Here is a 26,342-nt window from a genome sequence, read left to right as displayed (position 1 = left end):
CCGACTTACGTATAAGAAGAGTAAATCATCTCATTGATTGTGGTTGGCTTTGAGCGTTTCCTGGGAGATCAGTAGTAGGTTCCGATGCACTAGTGCGGCTTTACTCTATCCCTTGGACCTTCACATTGACGATGAAACACAGAATTTGCGTCGGGAATTAATACAAAAGGCACAATGCCGACTTAAGTACAAGAAGAGTAAATATAATCATTGTTTGTGGTTTGCTTTGAGCGTTTCCTGTGAGATCAGTATTAGATTCCGAAGCACTACTGCAGCGTTACTCTATGTCTTGGACCTTGAGATTGACGAAGAAACACAGAATTTCCGTCGGGATTTAAAACAAACGGCACAATGCCAACTTAAGTACAACAATAGTAAATCTTTTCACTGTTTGTGGTTTGCTTTGAGCGTTCCCTGGGAGATCAGCATTAGATTCCGATTTACTACTGCAGCTTTAGTCCATCCCTTGGACCATCACATTGACTTTGGAACACAGAAATAGCGTCGGGATTTAATACAAAAGGCACAATGCCGAGTTAAGTACATGAAGAGTAAATCTTCTTATCGTTTGTGGTTTGCTTTGAGCGTTACCTGGGAGATCAGTATTAGATCCCGATGCACTGCTGCAGCTTTACTCTATCCCTTGGACCTTCACATTAGCGAAGAAACACAGAAATTGCGTTGGTATTTAGTTCGAAATGCAAAATGCCGTCTTAATTACTCGAAGGTTAAATGTTTTCATTATTTGTGGTATGTTTTGAGTGGCTCCTGGGAGATCAGTATTAGATTCCGATGCACTACTGCTGCTTTACTGTATCCCTAGGACCTTCCCATTGACGATGAAACACAGAAATTGCGTCGGGATAAAATACAATAGGCACAATGCCGACTAAAGTGCAAGAAGAGTAAATCTTCTCATTGTTTGTTGTTTGCTCTGAGCGTTTCTTGGGAGATCAGTATTAGATTCCGATGCACTTCTCTAACATAACCCTAACCCTTGTACATTCACATTGACGATGAAACACAGAAATAGCGTCGGGATTTAATACAAAAGGCAGAATGACGACATAAGTACAAGCAGGTAGAATCTTCTCATTGTTTGTGGATTGTTTGAGCGTTTCCTGGGAGTTCACTATTATATTCCGATGCACTACTGCAGCTTTACTCTATCCCTTGGACCTTCACATTGACGATGAAACACAGGAATTGTTTCGGGATTTAATGGAAAAGACACAATGCTGACTTAAGTACAAGGAGAGTAAATCTTCTCATTGTTTGTGGTTTGCTTTGACCGTTCCTGGGGAATCAGTAGTAGATCCGATGCACTACTGCAACATTACTCTATCCCTAGGAACTTTACATTGACGATTAAACACAGATATTGCGTCGGGAATTAATGCAAAACGCACAATGCAGACTTAAGTACAAGAAGAGTAAATCTTCTCATCGTTTGTGGTTTGCTTTGAGCGTTTCCTGGGAGATCAACACTAGATTCCGAAGCACTACTGCAGCTTTACTCTATCCCTTGGACCTTCAGAATGACGATGAATCATAGATATTCCGTCGCCATTTAAAACAAACGGCACAATGCCAACTTAAGTACAACAAAATTAAATCTTTTCACTGTTTGTGGTATGCTTTGAGCGTTCCCTGGGAGATCAGTATTAGATTCCGATTTACTACTGCATCTTTACTCTATCCCTTGGACCTTCACATTGACGATGAAACACAGATATTGCGCCGGGATCTAATACAAAAGGCACAATGCCTACTTAAGTACAAGAAGAATAAATCTTCTCATCTTTTGTGGTTTGCTTTGAGCGGTCCCAGGGTGATCAGTATTAAAATCCGATGCACTACTGCTGCTTTACTCTATCCCTTGAACCTTCACATTGACGATGAAACACAGAAAGTTTGTCGGGATTTAATACAAAAGGCACATTGCCGACTTAAGTACAAGCAGTATAAATCTTCTCATTGTTTGTGGTTTGTATGCGTGTTACCTGGGAGATCAGTATTACATTCCGATGCACTACTGCAGCTTTACGCAATCCCTTGGACCTTCACATTGCCGATGAGACACAGAAATTGTGTCGGGATTTAATATAAAAGGCACAATGCCGACTTAAGTACAAGAAGAGTAAATCTTCTCATTGTTTGTGTTTTATTTTGAGCGATCCTCGGGAATCAGTACCAGATTCCGATGCACTACTGCAGCTTTACTCTATCCCTTGGCCCTTTACGTTGACGATGAGACACAGAAATTGCGTCGGAATTAATTACAAAAGCACAATGCCAACATCAGTAAAGGAAGAGTAAATCTTCTCATTGTTTGTTGTTTGCTCTGAGCGTTTCTTTGGAGATCAGTATTAGATTCCGATGCACTTCTCTAACATAACCCTAACCCTTGTGCATTCACATTGACGATGAAACACAGAAATACCGTCGGGATTTAATACAAAACGCACAATGACGACATAAGTACAAGCAGGTAAAACCTTCTCATTGTTTGTGGATTGTTTGAGCGTTTCCTGGGAGTTCACTATTATATTCTGATGCGCTACTGCAGCTTTACTCTATCCCTTGGACCTTCACATTGACGATGAAACACAAGAATTGTTTCGGGATTTAATGGAAGAGACACAATGCCGACTTAAGTTCAAGGAGAGTAAATCTTCTCATTGTTTGTGGTTTGCTTTGACCGTTCCTGGGGAATCAGTACTAGATCCGATGCACTACTGCAACTTTACTCTATCCCTAGGAACTTTGCATTGACGATGAGACACAGATATTGCGTCAGGATTTAATGCAAAACGCACAATGCAAACTTAAGTGCAAGAAGAGTAAATCTTCTCATAGTTTGTGGTTTGCTTTGAGCTTTCCCGGGAGATCAGTATAAGTTTCCGAAGCACTATTGCAGCCTTACTCTATCCCTTGGACCTTCAGATTGACGATGAAATACTGAAATTGCGTCGGGATTTAAAACAAATGGCACAATGCCAACTTAAGTACATATATAGTAAATCTTCTCATTGTTTGTGGTATGCTTCTAACGTTTCCTGGGAGATCAGTATTAGATTCCGACTCACTACTGCAACTTTACTCTATTCCTTGGACATTTACATTGACGATGAAACACAGATATTGCGTGGGGATTAAATACAAAAGCACAATGGCGACTTAAGTACAAGAAGAGTACATCTTCTCATTGTTTGTGGTTTGCTTTAAGCATAACCTGGGAGATCAGTATTATTTACCGATGCACTACTGCAGCTTTACTCTATCCCTTGGACCATCACATTGACTTTGGAACACAGAAATAGCCTCGGGATTTAATACAAAAGGCACAATGCCGACTTAAGCACATGAAGAGTAATTCTTCTCATTATTTGTGGTTTGCTTTGAGAGCTTAATGGGAGATCAGTATTAGATCCGATGCACTGCTGTAACTTTACCCTATCCCTTGGACCTCCATATTGCCGATGAAACACAGAACTTGAGTCGGGATTAATTACAAAAGCACAATGCCGACTTCAGTACAAGAAGAGTAAATCTTTTCATTGTTTGTGGTTTGCTTTGAGAGTTTCCTGGGAGATCAGTATTATATTCCGATGCAATACTGCAGCTCTACTCTATCCCATGGTTTGCTTTGAACATTTCCCGGGAGATAAGTATTAGTTTCCGATGCACTACTGCAGCTTTACTATATCCCTCGGACCATCACATTGACGTTGGAACACAGAAACAGCGTTGGGATTTAATACAAAAGGCACAATGACGACTTAAGCACAAGAAGAGTAAATCTTCTCATTGTTTGTGGTTTGCTTTGAGAGTTTCCTGGGAGATCAGTATTAGATTCCGATGCACTGCTGTAGCTGTACTCTAACCCTTGGACCTCCACATTAACGATGAAACACAGAAATTGCGTCGGCATTTAGTACGAAAAGGAAAATGCTGGCTAAAGTACAAGAAGGTAAAAACTTTTCATTTTTTGTGGTATGCTTTGAGCGTCTCTTGGGAGATCAGGTTCAGATTCCGATGCACTACTACAGCTTTACTCTATCCCTTGGGCCTTCACATTGACGATGAAACGCAGAAATGGCGCCGGGATTGAATACAAAAGGCACAATGCCGACTTAAGTAGAAGAAGAGTAAATCTTCTCATTGTTTGTGGTTTGCTCTGAGCGTTTCCTGGGAGATCAGTATTAGATTCTGGTGCACTACTCTAGCCTTACCCTATCAATTGTACCTTCACATTGACGATGAAACACAGAATTTGCGTCGTGATTTAATACAAAAGGCACAATGACAACGTAAGTATAAGAAGAGTAAATCTACTCATTGTTTGTGGTTTGTTTGAGCGTTTCCTGGGAGATCACTATTATATTCCGATGCACTACTGCAGCTTTACTCTATCCCTTGGACCTTCACATTGACGATGAAACACAGATATTGCGCCGGAATATAATACAAAAGGCACAATGCCGACTTAAGTACAAGAGGAGTAAATCTTCTCATTGTTTGTGGTTTGCTTTGTGCGTTCCTGGGGAATCAGTACTAAATTCCGATGGACTAGTGCAGCTTTATTCTATCCCTTGGACCTTCACATTGACGATGAAACACAGATATTGCGTCGGGATGTAATGCAATAGGCACAATGTCGACTTAAATACAAGAAGAGTAAATCTTCTCATTGTTTGTGGTTTGCTTTGAGCGTTTCCTGTGAGTACAGTATTAGATTCCGATGCACTAGTGCAGCTTTACTCTACCCCTTGGACCTTCACATTGACGATGAAACACAGAATTTGCGTCGGGATTTAAAACAAAAGGCACAATACCAACTTCAGTACAAGAATAGATAATGTTCTCATTGTTCGAGGTTTGCCTTAAGCGTTTCCTGGGAGATCAGTATTACATTCCGATTCACTACTGCAGCTTTACTCCATCCCTTGGACCTTCACATTGACGATGAAACACAGCTATTGCGCCGGGATTTAATACAAAAGGCACAATGCCGACTTATGAACAAGAAGAGTAAATCTTCTCATTGTCTGTGGATTGCTTTGAGCGTTCCCTGGGAGATCAGTATTACTTTCCGATGCACTACAGCAGCTTTACTCAATCCTTTGGACCTTTAAATTGACGATGAAACACAGATATAGCGTCGGGATTAAATACAAAAGCACAATGCCGACCTAAGTACAAGAAGAGTAAATCTTCTCATTGTTTGTGTTTTCCTTTGAGCGTGCCTGGGGAATCAGTACCAGATTCCGATGCACTACTGCAGCTTTACTCTATCCCTTGGACCTTTACATTGACGATGAAACACAGAAATTGCGTCGGGATTAAATACAAAACACAATGCCGACTTAAGTACAAGAAGAGTAAATCTTCTCATTGTTTGTGGTATGCTTTGAGCGTATCCTGGGAGATCAGTATTAGTTACCGGTGCACTACTGCAGGTTTACTCTATCCCTTGGACCATCACATTCACGTTGGATCACAGAAATAGCGTCGGGATTTAATACAAAAGGCACAATGCCGAGTAAAGCACATGAAGAGTAAATCTTCTCATTGTTTGTGGATTCCTTTGAGAGATTCCTGGGAGTTCAGTATTAGATTCCCATGCACTGCTGTAGCTTTACTCTATCCCTTGGACCTTCACATTGCCGATGAAACACAGAAATTGCGTCGGGATTTAATACAAAAGGCAAAATGCCGACATAAGTACAAGAAGAGTAAATCTTCTCATTGTTTGTGATTTCCTTTAAGCGTTCCTCGGGAATCAGTACCAGATTCCGATCCACTACTGCAACTTTACTCAATCCCTTGGACCTTTACATTGACGATGAAACACAGAAATTGCGTCGGGATTAATTACAAAAGCATAATGCCGACTTCAGTACAAGAGGAGTAAATCTTCTCATTGTTTGTGGTTTGCTTTGAGCGTTAGCTGGGAGATCAGTATTAGTTTCCGATGCACTACTGCAGCTTTACTCTTTCCCTCGGACTATCACATTGACGTTGGAACACAGAAATAGCGTCGGGATTTAATACAAAAGGCACAATGCCGAATTAAGCACATGAAGAGTAAATCTTCCCATTGTTTGTGGTTTGCTTTGAGAGTTTCCTGGAAGATCAGTATTAGATTCCGATGCACTGCTGTACCTTAACCCTATCCCTTGTACCTTCACATTGACGATGATACACTTAATTTGCGTCGGGATTAAATACAATAGGCACAATGCCGACTTAGGTAGAAGAAGAGTAAATCTACTTATTGTTGTGGTTTGCTTTAAGCGTTTCCTGGGAGATCAGAACTAGATTCGGATGCACTACTGCGGCTTTTTTCTATTCCTTGGACCTTCTCATTGACGATGAAACACATAAATTGCGTCGGGATTTAATACAAAAGGCACAATGCCGACTTATGTACAAGCAGTATACATCTTCTCATTGTTTGTAGTTGGTATGAGTGTTTCCAGGGAGATCAGTATTACATTCCGATGCACAACTGCAGCTTTACTCTATCCCTTGGACCTTCACATTGCCGATGAAACACAGAAATTGCGTCGGGAATTAATACAGGAGGCACAATGCAAACTTAAGTACAAGAAGAGTAAATCTTCTCATTGTTTGTGTTTTCCTCTGAGCGTTCCTCGGGAATCAGTACCAGATTCCGATGCACTACTGCAGCTTTACTCTATTCCTTGGACCTTCTCATTGACGATGAAATACAGAAATTGCTTTGGGATTTAATGGAAATGACACAATGCCGACTTAAGTACATGAAGAGTAAGTGTTCCCACTGTTTGTGGTTTGCTTTGAGCGTTCCTGGGGAATCAGTACTAGATTCCGATGCACTAGTGCAGCTTTACTCGGTACCTTGGACCTTTAAATTGACGATGAAACACAGAAAATGCGTCAGGATTTAATACAGAAGGCATAATGCCGACATAAGTACAAGAGGAGAAAATTTTCTCTTTGTTAGTGGTTTGCTTTCAACGTTTCCTGGGAAATGAGAATTAGATTCCGATGCACTACTGCCGCCTTACTCTATCGCTTCGACCTTCACATTGACAATGAAACACAGAAATTCCGTCGTGATTTAAAACAAAAGGCACAATGCCAACTTAAGCACAAGAACAGTTAATCTTCTCATTGTTTGTGGTTTGCTTTGAGCGTTTCCTGGGAGATCAGTATTACATTCCGATTCACTACTGCAGCTTTACTCTATCCCTTGGCCCTTCACATTGACGACGAAACACAGAAAATTTGTCGGGATTTGATACGAAAGGCTTAATGCCGACTTAAGTACAAGAAGAGTAAATCTTCTCATTGTTTGTGGTTTGCTTTGAGCGTTTCCTGGGAGATCAGAACTAGATTGGAATGCACTACTGCAGCTATTATCTGTTTCTGGACCTTCTCATTGACGATGAGACACACAAATTTCGTCGGTAATTAATACAAAACGCACAATGCCGACTTAAGTACAAGCAGGATTAATCTTCTCATTGTTTGTGGTTTGTATGAGCGTTTCCTGGGACATCATTATTACATTCCGATGCACAACTGCAGCTTTACTCTATCTTTTGAACCTTCACATTGCCGATGAAACACAGGTATTGCGTCGGGATTTAATACAGAAGGCACAATGCCGACTTAAGTACAAGAAGAGTAGATCTTCCCATTGTTTGTGTTTTCCTTTGAGCGTTCCTCGGGAATCAGTAACAGATTCCGATGCACTACTGCAGCTTTACTCTATCCCTTGGACCTTTACATTGACGATGAAACACAGAAATTTCGACGTGATTAATTACAAAACACAATGCCGACTTCAGTACAAGAAGAGTAAATCTTCTCATTGTTTGTGGTTTGCTTTGAGCGTTTCCAGGGAGATCAGTATTAGTTTCCGATGCACTACTGCAGCTTTACTCTATCCCTTGGACCTTCACATTGACGTTGGAACACAGAAATAGCGTCGGGATTTAATACAAAAGGCACAACACCGACTTAAGTACATGAAGAGTAAATCTTCTCAATGTTTGTGGTTTGCTTTGAGCGTTTCCTGGGAGATCAGTATTAGATTCCGATGCACTACTCTAGGATAACCCTAACCCTTGTACATTCACATTGACGATGAAACACAGTAATTGCGCCGGGATTTAATACAAAAAGCACAATGACGACATAAGTACAAGCAGGTAAAATCTTCTCATTGTTTGTGGATTGTTTGAGCGTTTCCTGGGAGATCACTATTATATTCTGATGCACGACTGCAGCTTTACTCTATCCCTTGGGCCTTCACATTGACGATGAAACACAGAAATCGTTTCGGGATTTAAAGGAAAAGACACAATGCCGACTTAAGTACAAGAAGAGTAAATCTTCTCATTGTATGTGGTTTGCTTTGACCGTTGCTGGGGATTCAGTACTAGATCCGATGCACTACTGCAGCTTTACTCTATCCCTAGGAACTTTACATTGACGATGAAACACAGATGTTGCGTCGGTAATTAATGCAAAACGCACAATGCAGACTTAAGTACAAGAAGAGTAAATCCTCTCATAGTTTGTGGTTTGCTTTGAGCGTTTCTTGGGAGATCAGTATAAGTTTCCAAAGCGCTATTTCAGCTTTACTCTATCCCTTGGACCTTCAGATTGGCGATGAAATACTGAAATTGCGTCGGGATTTAAAACAAAAGGCACAATGCCATCTTAAGTAGTTATATAGTAAATCTTCTCATTGTTTGTGGTTTGCTTTGAGCGTTTCTTGGGAGATCAGTACTTGATTGGAATGCACTACTGCAGCTTTTATCTGTTTTTGGAACTTCTCATTGACAATGAGACACATAAATTGCGTCGGGACTTAATACAAAAGACACAATGCCGACTTAAGTACAAGCAGGATTAATCTTCTCATTGTTTGTGGTTTGTATGGGCGTTTCCTGGGAGATCAGTATTATATTCCGATGTACAACTGCAGTTTTACTCTATCCCTTGGACCTTCACATTGCCGAAGAAACACGGAAATTGCGTCGGGATTTTATACAAAAGGCACAATGCCGAATTAAGTACAAGAAGAGTAAATCTACTCATTGTTTGTGGTTTGTTTGAGCGTTTCCTGGGAGATCACTATTATAATCCGATGCACTACTGCAGCTTTACTGAATCCCTTGGACCTTTAAATTGACGATGAAACGCAGAAATTGCGTCGGGATTAAATACAAAAGCACAATGCCGACTTAAGTACAAGAAGAGTAAATCTTCTCATTGTTTGTGTTTTCCTTTGAGCGTGCCTGGGGAATCAGTACCAGATTCCGATGCACTACTGCATCTTTACTCTATCCCTTGGACGTTTACATTGACGATGAAGCACAGAAATTGCATCGGGATTAAATACAAAAGCACAATGCCGACTTAAGTACAAGAAGAGTAAATCTTGTCATTGTTTGTGGTATGCTTTGAGCGTATCCTGGGAGATCAGTATTAATTACCGATGCACTACTGCAGGTTTACTCTATCCCTTGGACCATTACATTGACGTTGGATCACAGAAATAATGTCGGCATTTAATACAAAAGGCACAATGCCGACTAAAGAACATGAAGAGTAAATCTTCTCATTGTTTGTGGTTTCCTTTGAGAGTTTCGTGGGAGATCAGTATTAGATTCCCATGCACTGCTGTAGCTTCACTCTATCCCTTGGACCGTCACATTGCCGATGAAACACAGAAATTGCGTCGGGATTTAATACGAAAGGCAAAATGCCGACTTAAGTACAAGAAGAGTAAATCTTCTCATTGTTTGTGTTTTCCTTTAAGCGTTCCTGGGGAATCAATACCATATTCCGATGCACTACTGCAGCTTTACTCTGTCCCTCGGACCATCACATTGCCGTTGGAACACAGAAATAGCGTCAGGATTTAGTACAAAAGGCACAATGCCGACTTAAGCACAAGAAGAGTAAATCTTCCCATTGTTTGTGGTTTGCTTTGAGAGTTTCCTGGGTGATCACTATTATATTCCGATGCACTACTGCAGCTTTACTCTATCCCTTGGACCTTCACATTGACGACGAAACACAGAAATTACTTCGGGATTTAATGGAAATGGCACAATGCCGACTGAAGTACAAGAAGAGTAAGTCTTCACATTGTTTGTGGTTTGCTTTGTGCGTTCCTGGGGAATCAGTACTAGATTCCGATGCACTACTGCAGCTTTACTCTATCCCTAGGACCTTTACATTGACGATAAAACACAGATATAGCGTCGGGATTTAATGCAAAACGCACAATGCAGACTTAACTACAAGAAGAGTAAATCTTCTCATAGTATGTGGTTTGCTTTGAGCGTTTCTTGGGAGATCAGTATAAGTTTCCGAAGCACTATTGCAGCTTTACTCTATCCCTTGGACATTCTGATTGACGATGAAACACTGATATGGCGTCGGGATTTAACACAAAAGGCACAATGCCAACTTAAGTACTAAAATAGTAAATACTTTCATTGTGTGTGGTTTGCTTTGAGCGTTCCTGGGGAATCAGTACTAGATTCCGATGCACTAGAGCAGCTTTACTCTATCCCTTGGACCTTCACATTGACGATGAAACACAGAAATTGCTTCGGGATTTAATGGAAATGACACAATGCCGACTTAAGTACAAGAAGAGTAAATCTTCTCATTGTTTGTGTTTTCCTTTGAGCGTTCCTCGGGCATCAGTACCCGATTCCGAAGCACTACTGCAGCTTCACTGTATTCATTGGACCTTCACATTGACGATGAAACACAGAAATTGCGCTGGGATTTAACACAAAAGGCACAATGCCGACTTAAGCACATGAAGAGTAAATCTTCTCATTGTTTGTGGTTTGCTTTGAGAGTTTCCTGGGAGATCAGTATTAGATTCCGATGCACTGCTGTAGCTTTACTCTATCCCTTGGACCTCCACATTAACGATGAAACACAGAAATTGTGTCTGGATTTAGTACGAAAAGGAAAATGCCGGCTTAAGTACAAGAAGGTAAAAAGTTTTCATTTTTTGTGGATTGCTTTGAGCCTCTCCTGGTTAATCAGGTTTAGATTCCAATGCACTACTGCAGCTTTACTCTATCCCTTGGACCTTCACATAGACGATGAAACACAGAATTTGCGTCGGGATTTAATACGAAAGGCACAATGCCGACTTAAGTACAAGCAGAGTAAATCTCCTCATTGTTTGTGGATTGCTTTGAGCGTTCCCTGGGAGATCAGAACTAGATTGGAATGCACTACTGCAGCTTTTATCTGTTTTTGGACCTTCTCAATGACGATGAAACACTTAAATTGCTTCGGGAATTAATACAAAAGGCACAATACCGACTTAAGTACAAGCAGGATTAATCTTCTCATTGTTTGTGGTTTGTATGAGCGTTTCCTGGGAGACCAGTATTAGATTCCGATGCACTGCTGTAGCTTTTCTCTAATTCTTGGACCTCCACATTATCGATGAAACACAGAAATTGTGTCTGGATTTAGTATGAACAGGAAAATGCCGGCTTAAGTACAAGATTGTAAAAACATTTCATTTTTTGTGGATTGCTTTGAGCGGCTCCTGGAGATCAGGTTTAGATTCCGAAGCACTACTGCAGCTTTACTCTATCCCTTGGACCTTCACATTGACGATGAAACACAGAAATTGCGTCGGGATGAAATAGAAAAGGCACAATGCCGACTTAAGTAGAAGAAGGGTAAATTATCACATAGTTTGTGGTTTGCTTTGACCGTTTCTTGGGAGGTCAGTATAAGTTTCCGAAGCACTCTTGCATCTTTACTCTATCCCTTGGACATTCTAATTGACGATGAAATACTGAAATCGCGTCGGAATTTAACACAAAAAGCACAATGCCAACTTAAGTACAAATATAGTAAATCTTCTCATTGTTTGTGGTTTGCTTTGAGCGTTAGCTGGGAGATCAGTATTGGATTCCGATTCACTGCTGCAGCTTTATTCTATTCTTTGGACCTTCACATTGACGATGAAACACAAAATTGCGTCGCGATGTAACACAAAAGGCACAATGCCCACTTAAGTACAAGTGGAGTAAATCTTCTCATTGTTCGTGGTTTGCTTTGAGCGTTCCTGGGGAATCAGTACTCGATTCAGATGCACCAGTGCAGCTTTACTCTATCCCTTGGGCCTTTACATTGACGACGAAACACAGAAATTGCTTCGGGATTTAATGAAAAGGACACAATGCCGACTTAAGTACAAAAAGAGTAAATCTTCTCATTGTTTGTGGTTTGCTTTGAGCGTTCCTGGGGAATCAGTACTAGATTCCGATGCACTACTGCAGCTTCACTCTATCCCTAGGACCTTTACATTGACGATGAAACACAGAAAATGCGTCGGGATTTAATACAAAATGCACATTGCCGACTTGAGTACAAGAAGAGAAAATATTCTCTTTGTTTGTGGTTTGCTTTGAGCGTTTCCTATGAGATGAATATTAGATTCCGATGCACTATTGCAGCCTTACTCTATCCCTTCGACTTTCACATTGACGATGAAATACAGAAATTGCGTCGGGATGTAAAGCAAAAGGCTCAATGCCGACTTAAGTACAAGAAGAGTAAATCTTCTCAATGTTTGTGGTTTGCCTTGAGCGTTTCCTGGGAGATCAGAACTAGATTCGGATGCAATGGTGCAGCTTTACTCTATCCCTTGGACCTTTACTTTAACGATGAAACACAGAAACTGCGTCAGGATTTAGTACGAAAAGGAAAATGCCGGCTTAAGTACACGAGAGTAAATCTTCTAATTGTTTGTGGATTGCTTTGAGCGTTTCCTGGGAGATCAGTATTAGACTCCGATGCATTACTGCAGCTTTACTCTATCCCTCGGACCTTCACATTGACGTTGGAGCAAAGAAATAGCGTTGGGATTTAATACAAAGGGCACAATGCCGACTTAGCACAAGAAAATTATATCTTCTCATTGTTTGTGGTTTGCTTTGAGCGTTTCCAGGGAGATCAGTATTAGATTCCGATGCACTGCTGCACCTTTAACTACAAGAGAGTAAATCTTCTCATTTTTTGTGGTATGCTTTGAGCGTCTCCTTGGAGATCAGGATTAGATTCCTTCCGATGCAGTACTGCAGCTTTACTCTATCCCTTGGACCTTCACATTGACGATGAAACACAGAAATTGCTTCGGGATTTAATACAAAACGCACAATGCTTTCTTAAGTACAAGAAGGGTTAATTTTCTCATTGTTTGTGAATTGCCTTGAGCGTTTCCAGGGAGAACCCTATTAGATTCCGATGCACTACTGCAGCTTTACTTGATCCCTTGGACCTTCGCTTTGACGATAAAACACAGATATTTCGTTGGGATTTAATTCAAAAGGTACAATGCCGACTTAAGTACAAGAAGAGTAAATCTTCTCATTGTCTGTAGTTTGCTTTGAGCGGTCCTGGGGAATCAGTACCAGATTCCGATGCACTACTGCAGCTTTATCTATCCCTAGGACCTTTACATTGACGTTGGAACATAGAAATAGTTGCGGGATTTAATAAAAAAGGCACAATGCCGACTTAAGTACATGAAGAGTAAATCTTCAATTGTTTGTGGTTTGCGTAGAGCGTTTCCTGGGAGATCAGTATTAGATTCCGATGCACTGCTGCACCTTTACTCTATCCCTTGGACCTTCACTTTAACGATGAAACACAGAAATTGCGTCGGGATTTAGTACGAAAAGGAAAATGCTGGCTTAAGTACAAGAAGGTTAAAACTTTTCATTATTTTTCGTATGCTTTGAGCTTCTCTTGGGAGATCAGCATCAGATTCCGATGCACAACTGCAGCTTTTTTCTATCCATTGGACGTTCACATTGACGACGAAACACAGAAATAGCGTCGGGATCTAAAAAAAAAGGCACCATGCCAACATAAATACATTGTTTGTGGTTTCCTTTGAGCGTTTCTTGGGAGATCAGTATAAGTTTCCGAAGTACTATTGCAGCTTTACTCTATCACTTGGACCTTCAGATTGACGATGAAATACTAAAGTTGCGTCGAGATTTAAAACAAAAGGCACAATGCCAACTTAAGTACAAAAATAGTAAATCTTCCCTTTGTTTGTGGTTTGCTTTGAGCGTTTCCTGGGATATCAGTATTAGATTGCGATTCACTACTGCAGCCTTACTCTACTCCTTGGACCTTCCCATTGACGATGAAACACAGAAATTGCGCCGGGATTTAATACAAAAGGCACAATGCCGACTGAAGTACAAGAAGAGTAGAACTTCTCATTGTTTGTCACTTGCATTGAGCGTTTCCTGGGAGATGAGTATTAGATTGCGATGAACTACTGCAGCTTTACTCTATCCCTTGGACCTTCACATTGACGATGAAATGCAGAAATTGCTTCGGGATTTAATACAAAAGGCACAATGCCGACTTAAGTACAACAAGAGTCAATCGTTGCATTGATTGTGGTTAGTTTTGAGCGTATCCTTGGTGATCAGCGTTCGATTTCGATGCGCTACTGCAGCTTTACCCTATCCCTTGGACTTTCACAATGGCGATGAAACACAGATATTGCGTCGGGATTTAATACAAAATGCACAACGAATACTTGAGTACAAGAAGAGAAATCTTCTCATTGTTCGTGATTTGCTTTGATCGTTTCCAGGGATGTCAGTATTACATTCCGATGCACTACTGCAGCTTTATTCTATCCCTTGGACCTTCATATTGACGATGAAACACAGAAATGGCGTCGGGATTTAATACGAAAGGCACAATGCCTACTTAGGTACATTAAGGTTAAAACTTCTCATTGTTTGTGGTTTGCTTTGAGAGTTACCTGGGAGATCAGTATTAGATTCCGATGCACTTCTGCCGCTTTACTCTATCCCTTGGACCTTCACTTTGACGATGAAACACAGAGATTGCGTCGGCATTTAATACAAAAGGCACAATGCCGACTTAAGTAAATGAAGAGTAAATCTTCTCATTGTTTTTGGTTGTGCGTTTCCTGGGAGATCAGTATTAGATTCCGATGCACTACTAGAGCTTTACCCTATCCCTTGGACTTTCTCATTGACGATGAAAGGCAGAAATTGCCTAGGGATTTAATACAAAAAGCACAATGCCTACTTAAGTACAAGAAGAGTAGATCCTCTCCTTGTTTGTGGTTTGTTTGAGGATTTCCTGGGAGATTGGTATTAGATTCGGACGCACTACTGCAGCTTTATTCTATCCCTTGGACCTTCACATTGACAATGAAACACAGATATTGCGCCGGAATTTAATCCAAAGGCACAATGCCGACTTAAGTACAGGAAAAGTATATCTTCTCATTGTTGTGGTTTGCTTTGAGGGTTCCCTGGGAGATCAGTAGTAGATTCGGATGCACTACTGCAGCTTTAATCTATTACTTGGTCCTTCTCACCGACGATGAAACACACAAATTGCGTCGGGATTTAATACAAAACGCACAATGCCGACTTAAGTACAAGAAGGTTAAATCTTCTTATTGTTTGTGGTTTGCTTTGAGCATTTCCTTGGAGGTCAGTGTTAGATTCCGATGCACTTCTGCCGATTTACTCTATCCCTTGGTCCTTCACATTGACGATGAAACATAGAAATTTCGTCGGGACTTAATACAAAAGGCACAATGCCGACTTAACTACGCGAAGAGTATTTCTTCTCATTGTTTCTGGTTGAGTGTTTCCTGGGAGATCAGTATTAGATTCCGATGCACCACAGCAGCTTTACTGTATCCCTTGGACCCTCACATGGTCGACTGAACACAGAGTTGCGTCGGGATTTAATACAAAAAGCATAATGCCGTCTTAAGTACAAGAAGCGTAAATCTTCTCATTGTTTGTGGTTTGCTTTGCGCGTTTCCTGGGACTTCACTATTAGATTCCGATGCACTACTGCAGCTTTACTCTATCCCTAGGACCTTAACATTGACGATGGAACACAGAAATGGCGTCGGGATTTAATACAAAAGGCAAAATGCCGAATGAGGTACATGAAGAGTATATCTTCTAATTGTTTGTGGTTTGCTTTGAGCGTTTCGTGGGAGATCAGTATTAGATTCCGATGCACTGCTGCAGCTTTACTCTATCCCTTGAACTTTCACACTGACGATGAAACATAGAAATTGCGTCAAGATTTAATACAAAGGGCACAATGCCGACTTAAGTACAAGAAGAGTAAATCTTCCCATTGTTTGTGGTTTGCTTTGGGTGTTTCCCGGGAGTTCAGTATAAGTTTCCGAAGCACTATTGCAGCTCTACTCTATCCCTTGGACCTTCAGGTTCACGATGAAACACAGAAATTGCATCGGGATTTAATACGAACAGGAAAATGCCGGCTTAAGTACAAGAAGGTTAAATCTTCTCACTTTTTGTGGTATGCTTTGAGCGACTCCTGGGAGATCAGTATTAGATTCCGATGCACTACTGATGCTTTACTCTATGCCTTGGACCTTCACATTGACGATGAAACACAGAAATTGCGTCGGGATTAAATACAAAAGGCCCAGTGACGACTTAAGTACAAGAAGAGTAAATTTTCTGATTGTTTGTGGTTTGCTCTGAGCGTTTCCTGGGAGATCAGTATTAGATTCCGATGCACTACTGCAGCTTTACTCCATCCCCTGGACCCTCACATTGTCGACTGAACACAGAAATAGCGTCGGGATTTAATACAAAAAGCATAATGCCGACTTAAGTACAAGAAGCGTAAATCTTCTCATTGTTTGTGGTTTGCTTTGCGCGTTTCCTGGGAGTTCACTATTAGATTCCGATGCACTACTGCAGCTTAACTCTATCTCTTGGACCTTCACATTGACAATGAAACACAGAAATTGCGCCGGAATTTAATCCAAAGACACAATGCCGACTTAAGTACAGGAAAAGTATATCTTCTTATTGTTGTGGTTTGCTTTGAGCGTTTCCTGGGAGATCAGTAGTAGATTCGGATGCACTACTGCAGCTTTAATCCATTACTTGGTCCTTCTCACTGACGATGAAACACACAAATTGCGTCGGGATTTAATACAAAACGCACAATGCCGACTTCAGTACAAGAAGGTTAAATCTTCTTATTGTTTGTGGTTTGCTTTGAGCATTTCCTTGGTGGTCAGTGTTAGATTCCGATGCACTACTGCAGCTTTACTCTAACCCCTGGACTTTCACATTGTCGATGAAACACAGAAATTGAGTCGGGATTTAATACAATAGGAACAACGCCAACCTTAGTACACGAAGACTAAATCTTCTCATTGTGTGTGGTTTGATTTGAGTGTTTCCTGGGAGATCAGTATTACATTCCGATGCACTTCTGCCGATTTACTCTATCCCTTGGTCCTTCACATTGACGATGAAACATAGAAATTGCGTCGAGATTTAATACAAAAGGCACAATGCCGACTTAAGTACGGGAAGAGTATTTCTTCTCATTGTTTTTGGTTGAGTGTTTCCTGGGAGATCAGTATTAGATTCCGATGCACTACAGCAGCTTAACTGTATCCCTTGGACCCTCACATTGTCGACTGAACACAGAATTGCGTCGGGATTTAATACAAAAAGCATAATGCCGATTTAAGTACAAGAAGAGTAAATCTTCCCATTGTTTTTGGTTTGCTGTGAGCGTTTCCTGGGAGATCAGTATTAGATTCCGAAGCACTACTACTGCTTTACTCTATCCCTCGGACACTTCAGATTGACGATGAAACACAGATATTCAGGCGGGATTAAAAACAAAAGGCACAATGCCAACTTAAGTACAAGAATAGTAAATCTTCTGATTGTTTGTGGTTTGCTTAGAGCGTTTCCTGGTAGATCAGTATTAGATTCCGATGCACTACTGCAGCTTTACTCTATCCCCTGGACCCTCACATTTTCGACTGAACACAAAAATAGCGACGGGATTTAATACAAAAGGCACAATGCCGACTTAAGTAAAAGACGGTTAAATCATATCATTGTTTGTGGTATGTTTGAGCGTTTCCGGGTAGATTGGTATTTGAATCCGATGCACTGCTGCAGCTTTTCTCTATCCCTAGGACCTTCACATTCACGATGAAACTCAGAAAGTTTGTTGGGATTTAATACAAATGGTACAATGCCGACTTAAGTACAAGAAGAATAAATCTTCTAAATGTTTGTGGTTTGCTTTGAGCGTTCCTGGGGAATCAGTATTAGAATCCGATGTACTAGTGTAGCTTTACTCTATCCTTGGACCTTTACATTGACGATGAAACACAGATATTGCGTCGGGATTTAATACAAAGGGCACAATGCCGACTTAAGTACAAGAGGAGAAAATATTCTCTTTGCTTGTGGTTTGCTTTCAGCGTTTCCTGGGAGATGAGTATTAGATTCCGATGCTCTACTGCAGCCTTACTCTATCCCTTGCCCCTTCCCATAGACGATTTAGCACAGAAACTGCGTCGGGATGTAATGCAAAAGGCACAATGCCGACTTAAATACAAGAAGAGTAAATCTTCTCATTGTTTGTGTTTTCGTTTGTGCGTTCCTGGGGAATCAGTGTTAGATTCCGATTCACTACTGCAGCTTTACTCTATCCCTTGGACCTTTACATTGGCGATGAAACACATAAATTGCGTCGGGATTTAATACAAAATGCATAATGCCGACTTAAGTAAAATAAGAGTAGATATTCTGTATGTTTGTGGTTTGCTTTGGGCGTTTCCTGGGAGATCAGTATTCGATTCCGTTGCACTACTGCAGCATTACTCTATCCTTTGGACGTTCACATTGATGATGAAACACAGAAATTGCGTCGGGATTCAATACAAAAGCACAATGCCGACTTTAGTACCAGAAGAGTAAATCTTCTAATTGTTTGTGGTTTGCTTTGAGCATTTCCTGGGAGATCAGTATTAGACTCCGATGCACTACTGCAGCTTTACTCTATCCCTTGGACCTTCATACTGACGATGAAACCCAGATATTGCGTCGGGATTTAAAACAAAAGGCACAATGCCAACTTAAGAACAAGAATAGTAAGTCTTCTCACTGTTTGTGGTTTGCTTTGCGCGTTTCCTGCAAGTTCACTATTAGATTCCGATGCACTACTGCAGCTTCACTCTATCCCTAGGACCTTCACATTGACGATGAAACACAGAAATTGCGTCGGGAATTAATACAAAAGGCACAATTCCGACTTAAGTAAAAGATGGTTAAATCTTCTCATTTTTGTGGTATGTTTAAGCGTTTCCGGGTAGATTGGTATTTGATTCCGATGCACTGCTGCAGCTTTTCTCTATCCCTAGGACCTTCAAATTCACGATGAAACTCAAAAATTTTGCTGGGATTTAATACAAATGGTACATATGCCGACTTAAGTACAAGAAGATTAAATCTTCTAATTGTATGTGGTTTGCTTTGAGCGTTCCTGGGGAATCAGTATTAGAATCCGATGCACTAGTGTGGCTTTACTCTATCCTTGGACCTTTGCATTGATGATGAAACGCAGAAAATGCGTGGGGATTTAATACAAAAGGCACAATGCCGACTTAAGTTCGAGAGGAGAAAATATTCTCTTTGTTTGTGGTTTGCTTTCAGCGTTTCCTGGGAGATGAGTATTAGATTCCGATGCACTACTGCAGCCTTACTCTATCCCTTGCCCCTTCCCATAGACGATTTAACACAGAAATTGCGTCGGGATGTAATGCAAAAGGCACAATGCCGACTTAAGTACAAGAAGAGTAAATCCTCTCATTGTTTGTGGTTTGCTTTAAACGTGTCCTGGGATATCAGTAGTAGATTCCGATGCACTAGTGCAGCTTTACTATATGCCTTGGTCCTTCACATTGATGATGAAACACAGAATTTGCGTCGGGATTTATTACAAAAGGCCCAATGCCGACTTAAGTACAAGAAGAGTAAATCTTCCCATTGTTTTTGGTTTGCTGTGAGCGTTTCCTGGGAGATCAGTATTAGATTCCGGAGCACTACTACTGCTTTACTCTATCCCTTGGAAACTTCAGATTCACGATGAAACTCAGAAATTCAGTCGGGATTAAAAACAAATGGCACAATGCCAACTTAAGTACAAGAATAGTAAATCATCTCATTGTTTGTGGTTCGCTTTTAGCGTTTCCTGGGAGATCAGTATTACATTCCGATTCACTGCTGGAGCTTTACTCTATCCCTTGGACCTTCCCATTGACTTTGAAACACAGATATTGCGTCGGGATTTAATGCAAAACCCACAATGCCGACTTAAGAACAAGAAGAGTAATTCTTCCCATTGTTTGTGGTTTGCTTTGAGCGTTTCCTGGGAGATCACAATTAGATTCCGATGCACTACAGCAGCTTTACTCTATCCCTTGGACGCCCACATAGGCGATGAAACAAAGAAATGGCGTCCGGATTTAAAACAAAAGGCACATTGCTGACTTAAGTACAAGAAGAGTAAATCTTCACACTGTTTGTCGTTTGCTTTGTGCGTTTCCTGGGAGATCAGTATTACATTCCCGTTCACTACTGCAGCTTTACCCTATCCCTTGGACCTTCAGATTGACGATGAAACACAGAAATTGCGTCGGGAATTGATCCAAAAGGCACAACGCCAATTTTAGTACAAGAAGAGTAAATCTTCTCGTTGTTTACGGTTTGCTTCGGCATTTCCAGGGATATCAGTATTACATTCCGATGCACTACTACAGCTTTACTCAATTCCTTGGACTTTCATATTGACGATGAAACATAGAAATTGAGCCGGGATTTATTCGAAAGGCACAATCCCGACTTAAGTACAAGAAGAGTATACCTTCTGATTGTTTGTGGTTTACTTTGAGCGTTTCCTGGCAGATCAGTAGTAGATTCGGATGCACTACTGCAGCTTCAAGCTGTTCCTTGGACCTTCTCATTGACGACGAAACACAGAAATTGCGTCGAGATTTAATACAAAAGGCAAACTGCCGACTTGAGTACAAGAAGGTTAAATCATCGATTAGTTTGTCACTTGCTTTGAGCAGTTCCTTGGAGATCAGTGTTAGATCCGTTGCACTACTGCAGCTTTACTCTTACCCTCGGAATTTCACATTGTCGATGAAACACAGAAATTGCGGCGGGATTTAGTACAAAAATCACAACGCCAACTGGAGTACAAGAAGAGTAAATCCTCTTATTGTTTGTGGTTTGATTTGAGTGTTCCACGGATACCTGTATGGTATACCATTCCGATGCACTACTGCAGCTTTACTCTGTCAATTGGACCTTCATATTGACGATGAAACACAGAAATGGCGTCGGGATTTAATACGAAAGGCACAATGCCGACTTCAGTAGAAGAAGGTTAAAACTTCTCGTTGTGGTTTGTGTGAGCGTTTCCTGGGAGATCTATTATATTCTTATGCACTACTGCAGCTTAACTCTATCAGTTGGACCTTCATATTGACGATGAAAGACAGAAATGGCGTCGGGATTTAATACGAAAGGCACAATGCCAACTTAAGTACAAGAAGGGTTAAATCCTCTCATTTTTTGTGGTATGCTTTGAGCGACTCCATTGAGATCAGTATTAGATATCGATGCACTACTGCAGCTTTACTCTATCCCTTGAACCTTCACATTGACGATGAAACTTAGATTTTGCATCGGGATTTAATACAAAAGGCACAATGCCGACTTAAGTACAAGCAGGCTAAATCGTCTCATTGTTTGTGGTTTGTTTGAGCGTTTCCTGGGGGATCACTATTATATTCCGATGCACTACTGCAGCTTTACTCTATCCCTTGGTACTTCACAATGACGATTAAACACAGAAATTGCGTTGGGATTTAATGCAAAAGACACATGGCCGACTTAAGTAATAGAAAAGTAAATCTTCTCATTGTTTGTGGTTTGCTTTGAGCGTTCCTGGGGAATCAGTACTAGATTCCGATGCACTACTGCAGCTATACTCTATCACTTGGACCTTCTCATTGACTTTGAAACACAGATATTGCGTCGGGATTTAATGCAAAACCCACAATGCCGACTTAAGTACAAGAAGAGTAAATCTTCTCATTGTTTGCGGGGTGCATCTGAGCGTTTCCTGGGAGATCAGTTTTAAATTCCGATGCACCACTGCAGCTTTACTCTATCCCTTGGACCTTCACATTGACGATCAAACTCAGAAATTGCGTCGGGAATTAATATAATAGGCACAATGCCGACTTAAGTACAAGAAGAGTAAATATTCTCTTTGTTTGTGGTTTGCTTTGAGCGTTTCCTCGGAGATCAGTATTAGATTCCGATGCATTATTGCAGCTTTACTCTATGAGTTGGACCTTCTCATTGACTTTGAAACACAGATATTGCGTCGGGATGTATTGCAACACCCACAATGCCGATTTAAGTACAAGAAGAGTAAATCAACTCATTGTTTGTGGTTTCCATTCAGCGTTTCCTGGGATATCAGTATAAGATTCCGAAGCACTATTGCAGCTTTACTATATCCCTTGGACCTTCAGATTGACGATGAAACACTGAAATTGCGTCGGTATTTAAAACAAAAGGCACAATGACAACTTCAGATCTATAGTAGTAAATCTTCTCATTGTTTGTGGTTTGCTTTGAGCGTGTCCTGGGAGATCAGTATTAGATTCCGATACACTTCTGCCGTTTTACTCTATTACTTGGACCTTCACATTGACAATGAAACACCAAAATTGCGTCGGGATTTAATACAAAAGGCACAATGCCGGCCTAAGTCCAAGAAGAGTAAATCTCCTCATTGTTTGCGGTTTGCTCTGAGCGTTACAAGGGAGATCAGTATTAGATTCCGATGCACTACTGCAACTCTACTCTATCCCTTGGACTTTCACATTGACGATGAACCACAAAAATTGCATCGGGATTTAATACAAAAGGCGCAATGCCGACTTAAGTACAAGTAGGTTAAATCTTCTGATTGTGGTTTGTGTGAGCGTTTCCTGGGAGATCACTATTATATTCTTATGCACTACTGCAGCTTTGCTCTAGCAGTTGGACCTTCATATTGACGATGAAAGACAGAAATTGCGTCCGGATTTAATACGAAAAGGAAAATGCCAACTTAAGTACAAGAAGGTTAAATCCTCTCATTTTTTGTGGTATGCTTTGAGTGACTCCAGGGAGATCAGTATTACATATCGATGCACTACTGCAGCTTTACTCTATCCCTTGGACCTTCACATTGACGATGAAACTTAGAATTTGCATCGGGATTTAATACAAAAGGCACAATGCCGACTTAAGTACAAGAAGAGTAAATATTCTCTTTGTTTGTGGTTTGCTTTGAGCGTTTCCTGGGAGATCAGTATTAGATTCCGATGCACTATTGCAGCTTTACTCTATCACCTGGACCTTCTCATTGACTTTGAAACACAGATATTGCGTCGGGATTTAATGCAAAACCCACAATGCCGACTTAAGCACAAGAAGAGTAAATTTTCTCATTGTTTGTGGTTTGCTTTGCGCGTTCCTGGGACATCCGTATTAGATTCCGATGCACTAGTGCACCTTTACCCTATCCCTTGGACCGTCGCATTGACGATGAAACACAGAAACTGCGTCGGGATTTAATACAAATGGCACAATACCGACTTTAGTACTAGAAGAGTAAATCAACTCATTGTTTGTGGTTTGTTTGAGCGTTTCCTGGGAGATCACTATTAGATTCCGATGCACTACTGCAGCTTAACCCTATCCCTTTGTCCTTCCCATTGACGATGAAACGCAGAAATTGCCTAGGGATTTAATACAAAGGGCACAATGCCTACTTAAGTACAAGAAGAGTAGATCTTCTCATTGTTTGTGGTTTGCTTTGAGCATTTCCTGGGAGATCAGTTTTAGATTCCGATGCACTACTGCGGCTTTACCCTTTCCCTTGGACCTCCACACAGGCGATGAAACAAAGAAATGGCGTCCGGATTTAAAACAAAAGGCACAAGCTGACTTAAGTACAAGAATAGTAAATCTTCACATTGTTTGACGTTTGCTTTGAGCGGTTCCTGGGATATCAGTATTAGATTCCCGTTCACTACTGCAGCGTTACCCTATCCCTTGGACCTTGACATTGACGATGAAACGCAGAAATTGCGCCGGGATTTAATGCAAAAGGCACAACGCTAACTTCAGTACAAGGAGAGTAAATCATCTCATTTTTTACGGTTTGCTTCGGCATTTCCAGGGATATCAGTATTACATTCCGATGCACTAGTGCAGCTTTACTCTATCAGTTGGACCTTCATATTGACGATGAAACACGGAAATGGCGTCGGGATATAATACGAAAGGCACAATGCCGACTTCAGTACAGGAAGGTTAAAACTTCTCATTGTTTTTGGTTTGTTTGAGCGTTTCCTAAGAGATCAGTATTAGATTCCGATGCACTACAGCAGCGTTACTCTATCCCTTGGACCTTCACAATGACGACTAAACACAGAAATAGCGTCGGGATTTAATACAAAAGGCATAATGCTGACGTAAGTACAAGAAGAGTGAATCTTCTCATTGTTTGTGATTTGCTTTGACCGTTACCTGGAGAATCAGTATTACATTCCGATGCACTACTGCAGCTTTACTCTATCCCTTGGACCTTCAGAAAGACGATGAAACACAGAAATCGCGTCGGGATTTAAAACGAAATGCACTATGCCAACATAAGTACAAGAAGAGTAAATCTTCTCACTGTTTGTGGTTTGCTTTGAGCGTTTCCTAGGAGATCAGTATTAGATTCCGATGCACTACTGCAGCTTTACTCCATCACTTGGACCTTCGCATTGACGATGAAACACAGAAAATGCGTCGGGGATTAATACAAAAGGCACAATGCCGACTAAAGTACAAGAGGAGTAAATCTTCTCATTGTCTGTGGTTGCTTTGAGCGTTTCTTGGGGGATCAGAACTAGATTCCGGTGCACTACTGCAGCTTTACTCTATCCCTTGGATCTTCTCATTGATGATGAAACACAGATATTGCTTCGGGATTTAATACAGAAGGAACAATGTCGACTTAAGTACAAGAGGGATATATCTTCTCATTGTTTGTGGTTTACTTTAAGCGTTTCCTTGGAAATTAGTGTTAGATTCCGATGCACTACTGCAGCTTTATTCTATCCCTTGGACTCTCACATTGACGATGAAACAGAGAAATTGCCTCGGCATTTAATACAAAAGGCACAATACCAACTTGAGTTCAAGAAGAGTAAATCTTCTCATTGCTTGTGGTTTGCTTTGTGCGTTTCCAGGGATATCAGAATTAGATTCGAATGCACTACTACTGCTTTACACTATCCCTTGAATCTTCACATTGACGATGAAACACAGAAATTGCGTCGGGATTTAATACAAAAGGCACAATGCCGACTTAAGTACAAGAAGAGTAAATCATCCCATTGATTGTGGTTTGCTTTGAGCATTTCCTGGGAGATCAGTATTAGATTCAGATGCACTACTGCAGCTTTACTCTATCCCTTGGACCTTCACATTGACGATGGACCACAGAAATAGCGACGGGATTTAATACAAAAGGCACAATGTCGAATTAAGTACAAGAAGAGTAAATCTTCGCATTGGTTATGATTTGCTTTGAGCGTTTCCCGGAAGATCTGTATTAGATTCCCATGCACTACTGCAGCTATACTCTATCCCTGGGACCTTCCGATTGACGATGAAACACAGAAATTGCGTCGGGAAGTAAAACAAAATGCACAATGTGATTTAAGTACGGGAAGAGTAAACCTTCTCATTGTTTGCGGTTTGCTTTGAGCTTTTCCTTCGAGATCAGCATTAGATTCCGATGCACAGTTGCAGCTTTACTCTATCCCTTGGACCTTCACATTGACGATGAAACACAGAATTAGCGCCGGGATTTAATTCAAACAGCACAATGTCGACTTAAGTACAAGAGTAGTAAAACTTCTCATTGTTTGTGGTTTGCATTGAGCGTTTCCTGGGAGATCAGTCTTAGATGCCGATGCACTACTGCAGCTTTACTTTATCCCTTGGACCTACTCATTGACGATAAAACAAGGATATTGCGTCGGGATTTAATACAGATGGCTCAATGCTGACTTAAGTACAAGAGGGTTAAATCTTCTCATTGTTTGTGGTTCACTTTGAGCATTTCGTTTGAGATCAGTGTTATATTCCGATGCACTACTGCAGCTTTACTCTATCCCTTGGACGTTCACATTTACGATGAAACACAGATATTGCGTCGGGATTTAATACAAAAGGCACAATGCCGTCGTAAGTACAAGAACAGTAAATCTTCTTATTGTTTGTGGTTTGCTTTGAGCTATTCCTGGGAGATCAGTATTAGATTCCGATGCAATAGTGCAG

The sequence above is a fragment of the Schistocerca piceifrons genome, chromosome 2 (genome assembly GCF_021461385.2).
Source record: "Schistocerca piceifrons isolate TAMUIC-IGC-003096 chromosome 2, iqSchPice1.1, whole genome shotgun sequence".
NCBI lineage: Eukaryota > Metazoa > Arthropoda > Insecta > Orthoptera > Acrididae > Schistocerca > Schistocerca piceifrons.
Note: the sequence above shows the minus strand (reverse complement) of the source record.